Here is a 13,710-nt window from a genome sequence, read left to right as displayed (position 1 = left end):
AGTGGTTTTCCCTACTTTCTTCAGTTTCAGTCTGAATTTGGCAATAAGGAATTCATGGTCTGAGCCACAGTCAGCTCCTGGTCTTCGTTCCAGCTCCTTCTCCATCGTTGGCTGCAAAGAATATAATCAATCTGATTTCAGTGTTGACCATCTGGTGATGTCCATGTATAGAGTCTTCTCTTGTGTTGTTGGAAGAGGGTGTTTGTTATGACCAGTGCATTTTCTTGGCAAAACTCTATTAGTCTTTGCCCTGCTTCATTCTGAATTCCAAGGCCAAATTTGCCTGTTACTCCAGGTGTTTCTTGACTTCCTACTTTTGCATTCCAGTCCCGTATAATGAGAAGGACATCTTTTTTGGATGTTAGTTCTAAAAGGTATTGTAGGTCTTCATAGAACCGTTCAACTTCAGCTTCTTTAGCATTACTGGTTGGGGCATAGACTGGGATTACTGTGATATTGAATGGTTTGCCTTGGAAACGAACAGAGATCATTCTGTCGTTTTTGAGATTGCATCCGAGTACTGCATTTCGGACTGTTTTGTTGACCCTGAAGGCCCTTCCATTTCTTCTGAGGGATTCCTGCCCACAGTAGTAGATATAATGCTCATCTGAGTTAAATTCACCCATTCCAGTCCATTTGAGTTCACTGATTCCTAGAATGTTGACATTCACGCTTGCCATCTCTTATTTGACCACTTCCAGTTTGCCTTGATTCATGGACCTGACATTCCAGGTTCTTATGCAATATTGCTCTTTACAACATCGGACCTTGCTTCTATCACCAGTCACATCCACAGCTGGGTATTCTTTTTGCTTTGGCTCCATCCCTTCCTTCTTTTTGGAGTTATTTCTCCACTGATCTCCAGTAGCATGTTGGGCACCTACTGACCTGAGGAGTTTCTCTTTCAGTATCCTATCATTTTGCCTTTTCATACTGTTCATGGGGTTCTCAAGGCAAGAATACTGAAGTGGTTTGCCATGCCCTTCTCCAGTGGACCACATTCTGTCACATCTCTCCACCATGATCTGCCCGTCTTGGGTTGCCCCACGGGCATGGCTTAGTTTCACTGAGTTAGACAAGGCTGTGGTCCTAGTGTGATTAGATTGACTAGTTTTCTGTGAGCATGGGTTCAGTGTGTCTGCCCTCTGATGCCCTCTTGCAACACCTACCGTCTTACTTGGGTTTCTCTTACCTTGGGCGTGGAGTATCTCTTCACGGCTGATCCAGCAAAGCGCAGCCATTGCTCCTTACCTTGGACGAGGGGTATCTCTCACCGCCGCCCTTCCTGACCTTCAATGTGGGATAGCTCCTCTAGGCCCTCCCCCCTCTATTGCAGGTCATAGAATGGACAGAGAAAAGACCGATCTTATCAACCAATGACTCCACCCATATGCCCCCTCCCTAGAACCTGAAAGGGCTCTCACACCCTGGGGAGTAGGGAAAACTAATTAACATCTCTTTAGGCTCTGAAGTCCTTCCCTTGTGCGTGGGCCCAGCAGAATTGTGCATAAACATTAGCCGACAAACTTGGGCTTTCGCCCTGCCTCCCAAAAAGAATTTTCGGACACTGCTTGGGTTATTTACTGCCCTTTCTTTGTCTATGAACCACGTTTATACTACTGAGACTTTAGGGAAAGTGTTAGGGAAAGAGTTAGGTAAAAAACAAAGAACGTTATGCAAAGGGTTTACTTATAAGAACTTTACATATACTCCTGTTCGTTGGGACTAATGTCAAGCCAAATCAGTAAAATTAATGTTTGTGGCTAATCACATAATTCTTGATTGGGGACCCCATGGTATGTGGTTCTCTAACTGCTCAGAAGAGGTTAATTGCACGGTGTGTGACTATGTTTCACAAGTGACATGGAAGGTCACTGACACTACGATGGAACATTACCTTGGCAAAGTACTTCTTGGGTGGCTTGAGGGTGGATTAGCCCCACTTCATCCTAGGATAGTCCTCGATAAACAGAGTGGGCCTGAACAATGACACATTTGGAAACTTGCTTCGAGCACAGAAGAAATTGGAACTTGGACCCGACATTTCACAGGGACCAGTCGTGGTCATAGTAACTATTTCTTTCGCTATAATCAGTCATATTTATACAGGCCTGTGTCCCACTTCCTTTTGTTATAGCCATAGGAAATTTACAATTTAATAAGACTTTATGTTCTGTAACTTGTATTAATTGCAAACTATATACTTGTCTTAACTCCTCTATCTCTTTAAGACATGATTCCCTTTTGATTCTTCCATCTCGACGTAGTTTGTGGTTACCAGTAAATCTCCAACGACCCTGGGAAGAAGGGCCCATGGCTGGACTTGTTTCCAGATTACTTCAATTTTGTGTTACTCCTGTTCATTTTAATCATAGTGCCTACAACTGGGAACAAATCAAATTTCATTTTAAAAACATAATAAAATAGGGAGAATTTTCAGGAAGCATTTAACAGGAGGCTTCCTGTGTGCTGTTTTGGGTCTGTCATGAATTCTCTGCCCCTTATTAATTCCTGAATATTCAGGAATTAAATGGAGTAGCAAACTACTCCCGCGGGCTTAGGAATGCATGCATTTCCGTCGTTAGTTTTTCCATACGGTGATAAGTAACTATTACGACCCTCTTCCTTTTTATGAACCATACAGTAAAAGTGATTATTTATAACCCTCTCTCTTTTATATGGATGCCCTCATGTTTCCTTGAGAACTTGTAAGTTTTGATTTTATCTCTGCTGAAAATAGCTATCTTGTAAGACAGTATAAATACCCACACAATGTTGAATAAAACACCTTTGCTCCACCAAAGCTTTGGTCCCCATGTCTTTCTTTCTCTCTCTCTCAGGCTAATTCTGTGCAGCGCAGAGACCCGTCGTGCTCACTCTCCTTTCTGGGCTTCTAAGACCCTCTCAAGAAGGCGCCCTGTCCCTTCACCCCCCTCGAGAGGGCGCCAGGTGCCTTCGTGAGCAATGCAAGCCCTGTGTCAAAGGACTTTATTGGTTTTCTGCATAAACCAAGGAATATCAGCCTCTTTCTCTTTCTCTCTTTTACTTTCTTATCATCGACTCCGGACCACCAGGTTCCAGTCCATTAAAGGACCTTAACATATTACTCATTTGATAATACTGCCCATGTAATTTAACCTACCAAATGAACCTAATTAGCTTAATATCTCTCTTTGTCCTGTTTCAGGGGCCCTTTGAAGCATCCCAGAGTTAGCTAGGGGTCAAGAAGACTTCATTAGAATTTGATTTAGGAAGTTTTGTTGAAAATATCAAAAGGGGTTAAAACACTAAATCAGATAGAGTCATAGATCAGTGTGAAACAATGGTTATTCACTTTGCCAACTGTGGTGGATGGTCACTTAGCTTGCTGATATGTTACAATGAGCATATACTGAGGCTCAGGGTCTAGTGGAAGTCGACTCTGCCATCTTGGCCTTAGTTGGTTCTATCAGGCGAGTGTATGCTCCTCGGTTCTGTCTCGTCACAACAAAGATTTGGAGTGATGGACATTAAAGCCCCCTTGGCGTGTCACAGCTCTCGGGTCTCGGAGACACCGTGTTATAGCTCTCAAGTCTCGAACGGACCGTGTTATAGCTCTTACACAAATCAGTGTTACAGCTCAGTATTACAGCTCCATTTTATTTAGAAGATAGCAGGAAAATCCATCTTTGAGGCGTGAAGGCACGTTGATCCAAAGACACGAAGAGATGAGCGCCCCAGCATGTGGGAGAGAGAGAGCGAGCTAGCTTTGGCTCCTCTTTTTATATGTTTTTTTCCCTGGGCCTGTCCTATGTCAATTGGGCCAGTCAGGAGTGGTGTTTGTTTTACCTGAGGTCCTCACTCCGGTCCTCAGACCTTCTTTTGTTCTATTTTCGTGGGCTTTTCTGTTCCTCATCTTTTAGACACCGCCATTCTGGACTCCTTTTCCCTATTCTAACTACCTAACATTACCCCCTCAAGAGATGGAAGGCCCAGTTGTTTGGGAATAGGGCTGTCGAGATCTTTCTGGCTACTTCCTGCTGAACTGGGACGGCGAGGGGTATTGGGCCTCCCCCTCTTGCTAGTCTCAAGCCTCAGAGTCCTTACAGCAGTGTCCATCTCAGGGTGAGTGATATTTTCCGTGGTCGGCTGTAGTTTTACACCTTTGTTGAACTGGCACTGCATGTTGTAGCTGGTTGACTTGGGAAGAGAAAAAACAGGTTAGACAATTGACAGTACATGGAACAATCATAAGCATCATCAATATGGCATAACATGGACGAGTAGGGGCATCAGTCAGTTTTAAATTCACATGGCCAGGATGGCTCAAGTCCCTCCTTGTTTAGGGATCAGAAGATCTATCTCCTGTCTGTTTTGGAGTACAGTCTCTACCAAGCTGTGTTGGCTCTTTAGAGCTATCCTGAGAAATCTTATCCCCAGAAACCAGATTTTGGGGGGTGTTCATTAGAATGGCACTCATTGGTAGTCCTGAATAGGTATCTGAGATCTCCCAGGGGCTCACAGGTGTATTGAGTGCCCTCTTCTGTTTTTTTCCATGGCGTGACTCAGGTTCTTGATGTCTCATCACAGAAAGAATCCAGTGATAGACAAAGTGATAGGTAAGAAGTAGATTTATTCATAGAGAAACACTCCCCACAGACAGAGTGTGAGCCATTACAGAGGGTGAGCACAACGGCCTGGAAATGTGGTGTGGTAGTTTCTATGGGCTGGATCATTTCATAGACTACTAAGTGGGAGGATTATTCCAAAAGTTTTGAGGAAGGGGAGGGGATTTCCACCTCAGAACTGTCACGGCACCTTGAGTGTGCCATTTAGCTTGCTGATGTGTTACAATGAGTTATACCAAGGATCAAGGTCTAGTCAAGCTGACTTGTTGGCCATCTTGGACTCGTTTGATTTTAATTCATTTATGTTGTGCCCTCGGGATATGTCAAAGGTTGTGCCCTGCCCTTTCCCCTCCTGTTTCAAAGGAGCCTCAGAATATTCACCTGGGGCCTTACCCAGATGCTGGCCAAGGTGTCTCCATGTCCCTGATTCTTTCTCCTTCCTCCAAATAATTCTTTGGAGCAGAAACATTCAGGCTGACATAGGCTGGAGAAACTTCTTTAAGGTGAAGGTGGCCTCCCCAGCTTCTAGGGTGGTCCCTTCTTCACCCTCCACTTCTGACTCAGAGCCCCCACTGCCTGGATGCAGTACCTGGTAGGACTGGAGCTCAGCCTTCTTGACAAGAGTCCCAGGCCACCTGGCCTTTGAAGGAATCTTCCAACCCTCTGCCTTCTCAAAAGAGCCTGGCGTGGAGGAATGACCTCGGAGAGTCTGAGCAAGCAAGGGGACCCCCGTGGGGCTGCCCCTAAATCAACCCCATACCGACCAGCCAATTTGTTGCCAAAATCTGGCCTCTGTACAGTGGTGCAGGATGAAACCTTTAAGGAAGTGTTGGGTGAAGTAGAAAGAAATTAGCTTTACTGTTTGGCCAGGCAAAGAGGGCCACAGCAGGCAATGCCTTAAGACTGTGTGTCCCAGCCTGGTGGTGGTAGTGAGGAGTCTCACACTGTTTACCGACCCATGGTCGGTGGTGAGGTAATGAAGAGGCAGCGTCATCAACCTTCTGCTTCCAAGTGGTCTGGGGTTGACTTGCTTGTGGGCAACATACAGTTAACTTCCTCCACTTGGTAGGGGTTTGAGTATCTGCTAAACAGTTCCATATAAGGCACAGAACAATATCTATAGATCTTGAGGAAGAACTAAATAAAGGTCCTTGACTTTGTCTAATGGCTGAAGTATTATTATTTTGGCTTGTTTGACTGTTTTCCTTTGCTTTCTGCATTTTTTTCACTTCTGTGATTAAATTTATTCTTTTAAAAAAATTTTTACTTTTTATTTTCTGGCCGCGTTGCAAGCAAGTAGGATTCTCGTTCCCCAACCAAGATCAAACCTGCGTTCCCTGCAGTGGAAGTTCAGAGTCTTCACCCACTGGACCCCCAAGGAAGTCCCCAAGTTTATTCTTTGACGAAAGATTTTCTACAGACAGAAGGCAGGCGGAAGACTCGGCTGGGGCTTTATTCTGGGAAAGCCTCCTAGGGTCCGGCCCGGTCACCATCTGGCCCTTCCCCTACTCTGCGCCTGGTTGAAGTCTCGGTCAGCACAGAACCAGGCAGAAGACGACATGACAGTTTGGTAATCCTTTATCTCCATGGTCAAGTCTATTCATTGCCAGGCACAGTTGGTGTCTTGCTTAAAACAGCAAAAGTTCGATTTCTAAATGTTTGCCAGTGTTGGAGGAAATCACAGTTTAGTGGCCACCACAGGAAGCCAAGCTGGTAATCTGTGTCTCCTGAAACCTGTTATCATGTTAGGGATGTCTCCCCAGTTTTAAATCAGTCCTCTCTCTTAGACAGAGGAGTCAGTATTTATAATTAATAAGGATATCCAAATCTCTACTGTTAACTTCCTTCAACGATGCGGCTTCTTTAACAATAATAAACGACGTTGTCTTCTAAGATTTTGCAAAGATAGCATAGATTCTGAACAAATATATAAAAAGAAATTAAACCGTAATGGCTTCTGCTATTTGGCGACCAAACATCTGTTTAGAGATATATATGATATTGTTTTATGAACGATTCATGTTTAACGAGTTGCTATCTTATGTAGTACAAATATCAGCAATCCCTTGGACTGGGCAACCCAACAGTTCAAGGGTTTCAGGGCTTGTTCTGTTCCATATATCATTAATTTATCTATGAGAAACCCACAGAAAATATACATTATGCATACAAACATAGTATATATATCTACTATATATTGTATTATGCATTATATATTATATAATATGATATATATCATGTATGTTATATACGTGTGTGTGCGCACACTCAGTCGTGTTCAACTGTGACCCCATAGACTATATAGCCGGTTAGGTTCCTCTGTCCATGGAATTTTCCAGGCAAGAATACTGGAGTGGGTTGTCATTTCCTATGTCAGGGGATCTTTGTGACCCAGAGATTGAACCGGCATCTCTTGCATCTCCTGTGTTGGCAGGCAGATTCTTTACTACTGTGTCACCTGGGAAGCCCCATATATATATTATGTATATATATTTTTAGTATACGTATTATTATAATATATACCAGACACTGGTATGTATCTGGTACATGTACATTGCTTTGACTTTCATTTTCTTTTCCATTAAGAGTTTTGTTCTTTTCCTACCTTAAAAATCTTTTTTTCTAGGGGTATAGGTGATTTACAGTGTTGTGTTAGTTTCAGTTATACAGCAAAGTGAGTCATACATATATCCACTCTTTTCCAGATTCTTTTTCCATATAAGTCATTACAGAGTACTGAGTAGAGTTCCCTGTGCTATACAGAAGGTCGTTATTCCTCATCTATTTTATATATAGTCGTGTGTACATGTCAACCTCAGTCTTCCAGTATATCCCTCCCCTCCTTACCCCAGGTAACCATCAGATTGCTTTCTACATCTATAATTTTATTTGTTTTGTAGATAAGTTCATTTGTATCCCTTTTTCATTTCTCAGTTGGTGTGGCTTTAGATGCTTTTGGTTAGATAAAAGAGTAAACATAATCTATAAGTGGGAGAAAACAGTGGCAAATACTATATGATATCACTTACATGAGGAATCTAACAAAATACCACAAACTATTATATGTAACAAAAAAGGGAATGTCCATCTCTGGGCTTCAAATGTGCTTCCGCTGAGCTTGTGTGAGGCTGAGATGTGTGAGCAAGTGAAGACCCGCTGTGAGACCACAGCGGAGGCTGAAGAGGAGCCAGAGCCAAGAGAAGGGAGGGGAGCGCGGCAGAAGAATCTAGAACACGAGGGCACAGGATGAGTAAGAATGAGGAAGACTGTGGTAGGCAGAGCCCAGAAGGAGCTAGAAAAGCCGGGAAGCGGGGACGAGTTTAGGGGGCAGGGAAAGAAGAGCGGGTTTCTGCCCTCGGGGAAGGAAATGGAAAGCGGGTGTGAGGGCGGGGCTGCTTGTGCACTTTCAGTTCTTGAGGCAAAAAGAAGCCTCAGTCACATCTCCCGCTGTTGGAACTGCCAGCCTCCAGGCCCCCCTTGGGAAGCACAGAGCTTGTTGGGGTCCACACCGTCCACACTTTCCTTCCCAGAACGGTCCTTACACTTTGAGGGCTTCTCGGTAGCGTGGAGCTTCTCCTTCCCTCTGTTCTCACCCAATTCTCTCCCTTGCCCGGGCCCCAGTGCACCCCTGACTCCTCTCAAGGCCCCATGGCTCCTCGCCCTCCCAACAGGTCGGGATCAGCCCGCCCCAAACTCCCAAGTTGGCACCCACAGGGCAGAAAACCATTAAAGGTTCATCTGGCAGACCCCCTCTGTTGACCAGATCCCCAGATAGAGTGGGCAACTTCCTGGCCAGCCAGGTGCCCTTCCCCAGCAGACTGGGGGACCCTGCTGGGTAAGAGCATCCAGTCCAGGACATCACGGAAAATTTTTTACCTTCTGTGTGAGAAATTTAGCCCGCACCCACTCTCGGACTTCCAAGACCTTGTCTGCGATCACCGAAAGAAGTGACAACATGGCGCAAGCTCGAGTTGTGGGTGTTCCTCTCAGAACACACCCTGAATTTACGTCCTCTGGGAGACGTCGTGGGAGGGTGCCCGCTTCACAGAGGAAGCCCAGGGGGCGGGGTTTTCAGAGAAGAGCTCCATGCCAATCAGTCAAGGCCTTGGTGCGGGAGATCTCTGGGTTGAGTGTATGTGTGTGTGTGTGTGTGAATATGTATCCATATATGTCTATTTGTGTGTATGTATGTAGCTATGTGCCTACATACGTGTGTGTACACGGGTGTGTGTGTATGTCTGTGTATTGTGTGTTTATATCTATTTGTGTGTGTGTGTATGTTTCTATGTGTTTTGCATCTGTTTGTGAAGGAGTTAGCGACACGCTGGCACAAATCTCCTGGCACAAAGGAGTCCCAGGGAAGAGGAGTGGGTGGAGGAAAGGGTCCAGGTAACCAGGTGGAGAAGGAAGATTGGAATCCTTTGGGGCTAGAAAGGCAGACTTTGCGCAGGAGTTGGGGGATGTCAGGACCCTGGAGGAGACAGAAGTCTTGAGCTGAGGGTGCAGGCGATTCAAAAACTGAAGGGCATGAGCAGTGGGGATGGGGGCCAGAATACGGTTCCTGGACTCCAGCCCTGGGGAAGTGAGGGAACGGCTTGGGGTAGGGCCTAGAATGTAGGACAAGAGGGCAGGGTTTCCAGTTCCAGCTGGAACCAGGCTGAGAAGGGCAGGGTTGCTCTCAGAGGGGCTCTGTTGGGGCCTCCAGCTTCTGGGGGAAGCCCTGCAGGAAATGAATGTCCACGTGGGGGCGCCAAACGTCCTTCCATGGAGTTTGAGAGATGGTGAAATGAGTTTGAGAGTAGGTGAAATGGAGTTTGAGAGTAGGTGAAACTGAGGCCACATGGAGGCTGAAAAGGATCCAGGACCCAGGGAGCGAAGGGTATAGTGGGCAGAAGAATCTAGAATACAAGAAGTGGGAAGGGGAGAAAATGGAGGATGGGGCAGGCCTAGGAGTGTGCAGAGCCCAGAATGATCTAGAAGAGCGGGGGAAGGGGGACGAGTTTAGGGGGCAGGGAAAGAAGAGAAAGTTGCTGTCCTGGGGGATGGGAGGGGAAAGTCGGGGTGAGGAATGACTCTGCAGAGATGAGATTACTTGTGTAGTTTCTGTTTTCAGGCAAAAAGAGGCCTCAGGCGCATCCTGCCCTTTGGAACCGCCAGCCTCCCTTGGGAAGCTCAGAGCTTGTTGGAGTCCACACCATCCACATGCTTCTCTTGTGGGGACGGTCCTTCCACTGGGAGGGTTCCTCTGTGGTGCAGAGCTCCTCCTTCCTTCTGTTCTGACCCTATTCTATCCCTTGAAGACTGGCTCCCGGGCCCTGTGCCCCCAACCCTCCTCTCAAGGGCCGCCCTGGCGCCTCTGGGCCCTCTGCTCATATGGGGAGCCTGCCTCCCAAGCTCCCAAGTCGACACTGTTCAGGCAGTCTGAGCGCGGGTTGGAAAAGAATTTCCAGACACAGGGCATTTCAGAAGGGAGTGAGTTTATTAAAAACAAAGAGCAGAGAGAGAGAGTGGGCACCGCGAGCGCAGCTGGCTGACAACTGCTGACAGACCAGGGAGAGTTGACAGCGTGCATGAGTTAATAACCACCTTTTATAGCCTTAAAACAAAGAAAATTCGTGCTGAAAGGTTGGCATTAGGTGAGTGGTTGGGACGCTATAGGGTGTTTAATGGAGTGGGCATCTGCCTAATTGGGAGTCAGGCAGCTTTTTAGTTAGTATTAGGGGGTTTTTCGGAGAAGGCAATGGCACCGCACTCCAGTACTCTTGCCTGGAAAATCCCATGGACAGAGGAGCCCTGGTGGGCTGCAGCCCATGGGGTCACTAAGAGTCGGACACGACTGAGCGACTTCCCTTTCACTTTTCACTTTCATGCATTGGAGTAGGAAATGGCAACCCACTCGAGTGTTCTTGCCCGGAGGATCCCAGGGACGGGGGAGCCTGGTGGGCTGCCGTCCATTGGGTCGCACAGAGTCAAACACGACTGAAGTGACTTAGCGCAGCAGCAGCAGGGTGTTTTTGGCAACAGTTATAAAGTGGGACAGGTCAGCTTTCGAGGTGACTTTGGTTCTGGGCTCGCTTCTGTGGCCTTGGTGCAAGACCTCACACCTGTGCCCTGGGGCAGGATTCAGTGTTCCCCCCTCTTATTAATGGGCCAAATCTTCTACCTGCCTATCCTCTCTTCGACGTGGGGACCCGAGTCATTGGGGAAAGGGGCAGAAACTGCTCTGGCTTCTTCCTGCTGGACAGGAGGGTTGTGGGGTCCTGGTCCCAATGCCCACACTGTCAGGGTGCATTTTTGGAGGGAGATGAGAGTCTGTGGAATGAGAAAGCGCTTGTTCTAGCGTAGTCCGCGGTGTCAACCAGCTGGTATCCTTGTTGCATCAGCATCTGGAGATTTTATTTGTATTCTAGAAGAAATAAACTTAACAAGAAGGTTAGAGATACACGGCCTGAAGATTAATAGAAGTAGAAAACCTGCCGAGGGGCCTAAAAGAGAGGCTAGTCAGGAGAACCAAGGCCAGACATTGGTCTGTGATGTTGGGGCTTCTCTAGGTAAGAGAATATGCAAGAATTGGGGGTTCATGAAATCTTTACTTGAAAACGTCTAACTGTCTGAGACCTGTCCTGCCAGTTTTTCTTAGAGCACAAAACGCCTCATTCATGATTTCTACCCCTGAATTCCTTTCTGTGGGTGTAGAAGGTCAGCAGCTGTAGTGGCTCCTGATTTCATCTTTGTAGAGGCAGATGGCAAGTGCCAGCTTCCAGCCTCAGACTCCCTTCATGGCCATAGATTTGAGCACGGTTTTGGGGCCATATTGTGATCATTTTGTCCCATGATGTTAGGAATGTTTGTCTAGTAAAGGTATATTAGGAATGCTCATTCCCAGGTCTAGCGAAGATGTTTTGATTGTCCACTCAATGTGCTGTTACTGGATTAGGCTACGAAAGTAGCAAAAGTCCTGGATCATATCTGCCTTACTAGTAGTCTCTTATAGTGCATGAAAAATATTCCTTCTTTTGGCTTCTTCTCATACTTAGAGTTACATTATTATAATCATTGATCTCATATCAAAAGATTAGATCATCCTTTTATTAGAGACTCAGTCACACAATTGGTAATGGAAAAGACAACAATTCTGTAAGATAGGCAATATAGAAAGCAATATAGCTAGCAGTAATAGTAACGTCACAAGGAAGAATTTAAGAGCTTCTATTAGGGGTAGCCCCAGTAATTTACCTTGTCGTCTGACTTAGTTTGTTGAATGACCATAAGCTGGTGTTAATCCTCTGGTTGTAGATCATGGAGCATCTGCTCTTTATCCAAAGGTTGATTATGAAGTTAGTCTTCAGAAACAAACTTAGAATGTCCTCTTATTACCTTAATTAAATTTTTATAACAACAAATAATTATTCAGAAGTGAATCTTAATAAACACTAACCTTAATTAACAAAACTAGGATTTAATATTCAGTGAGACAATTTTTTTCTACCATTACCCTAATTTTTATTAAACATGTCCAAGGTAAGGAGCAATGGCTGCGCTTTGCTGGAGCAGCTGTGAAGAGATACCCCATGCCCAAGGTAAGAGAAACCCAAGTAAGACGGTAGGTGTTGCAAGAAGGCATCAGAGGGCAAACACACTGAAACCATACTCACAGAAAACTAGTCAATCTAATCACACTAGGACCACAGCCTTGGCTAACTCAATGAAACTAAGCCATGCCCGTGGGGGCAACCCAAGATGGGCAGGTCATGGTGGAGAGATCTGACAGAATGTGGTCCACTGGAGAAGGGAATGGCCTTCAGTATTCTTGCCTTGAGAACCCCATGAACAGTACGAAAAGCAAAATGATAGGATACTGAAAGAGAAACTCCTCAGGTCAGTAGGTGCCCAATATGTTACTGGAGATCAGTGAAGAAATAACTCCAAAAAGAAGGAAGAGATGGAGCCAAAGCATAAAGAATACCCAGCTGTGGATGTGGACTGGTGATAGAAGCAAGGGTCCGATGTTGTAAAGAGCAATATTGCATAGGAACCTGGAATGTCAGGTCCATGAATCAAGGCAAATTGGAAGTGGTCAAATAAGAGATGGCAAGAGTGAATGTCGACATTCTAGGAATCAGTGAACTCAAATGGTCTGGAACGGGTTAATTTAACTCAGATGACCATTATATCTACTACTGTGGCAGGAATCCCTCAGAAGAAATGGGAGTGGCCTTCATGGTCAACAAAAGAGTCTGAAATGCAGTACTTGGATGCAATCTCAAAAAGACAGAATGATCTCTGTTCGTTTCCAAGGCAAACCATTCAATATCACAGTAATCCAAGTCTATGCCCCAACCAGTAACACAGAAGAAGCTGAAGTTGAACGGTTCTATGAAGACCTACAAGACCTTTTAGAACTAACACCCAAAAAAGATGTCCTTTTCATTATAGGGGACTGGAATGCAAAAGTAGGAAGTCAGGAAACACCTGAAGTAACAGGCAAATTTGGCCTTGGAATACGGAATGAAGCAGGGCAAAAACTGATAGAGTTTTGCCAAGAAAATGCTCTGGTCATAACAAACACCCTCTTCCAACAACACAAGAGAAGACTCTACACATGGACATCACCAGACGGTCAACACCGAAATCAGATTGATTATATTCCTTGCAGCCAAAGATGGAGAAGCTCTATACAGTCAGCAAAAACAAGACCAGGAGCTGACTGTGGCTCCGACTATGAATTCCTTATTGCCAAATCAGACTTAAATTGAAGAAAAGTAGGAAAACCACTAGACCATTCAGTTATGACCTAAATCAAATCCCTTATGATTATACAGTGGAAGTGAGAAATAGATTTAAGGGCCTAGATCTGATAGATAGAGTACCTGATGAGCTATGGAATGAGGTTCGGGACATTGTACAGGAGACAGGGATCAAGATCATCCCCATGGAAAACAAATGCAAAAAAGCAAAATGGCTGTCTGGGGAGGCCTTAAAATAGCTGTGAAAAGAAGAGACGCGAAAAGCAAAGGAGAAAAGGAAAGATATAAAATATCTGAATGCAGAGTTTCAAAGAATAGCAAGAAGAGATAAGAAAGCCTTCCTCAGCGATCAATGC

At 45.4% G+C, this 13,710-nt stretch overlaps 1 long non-coding RNA gene across 1 annotated transcript; it reads right to left on the bottom strand.

Moving 5' to 3' along the window:
* Window positions 1–3,622: 3,622 nt before the first annotated feature.
* Window positions 3,623–8,587, bottom strand: LOC139182079 (uncharacterized). Its single transcript, XR_011565641.1, has 2 exons — window positions 8,484–8,587; window positions 3,623–4,179 (listed from the first exon to the last, which is right to left on the bottom strand). It is a non-coding gene; the product is annotated as an uncharacterized lncRNA (long non-coding RNA).
* Window positions 8,588–13,710: the final 5,123 nt, after the last annotated feature.

This window comes from Bos indicus, unplaced genomic scaffold (genome assembly GCF_029378745.1).
Source record: "Bos indicus isolate NIAB-ARS_2022 breed Sahiwal x Tharparkar unplaced genomic scaffold, NIAB-ARS_B.indTharparkar_mat_pri_1.0 scaffold_78, whole genome shotgun sequence".
In the NCBI taxonomy this organism is placed as follows: domain Eukaryota; kingdom Metazoa; phylum Chordata; class Mammalia; order Artiodactyla; family Bovidae; genus Bos; species Bos indicus.
Note: the sequence above shows the minus strand (reverse complement) of the source record. Positions and strands in the feature narration are given on the sequence as shown.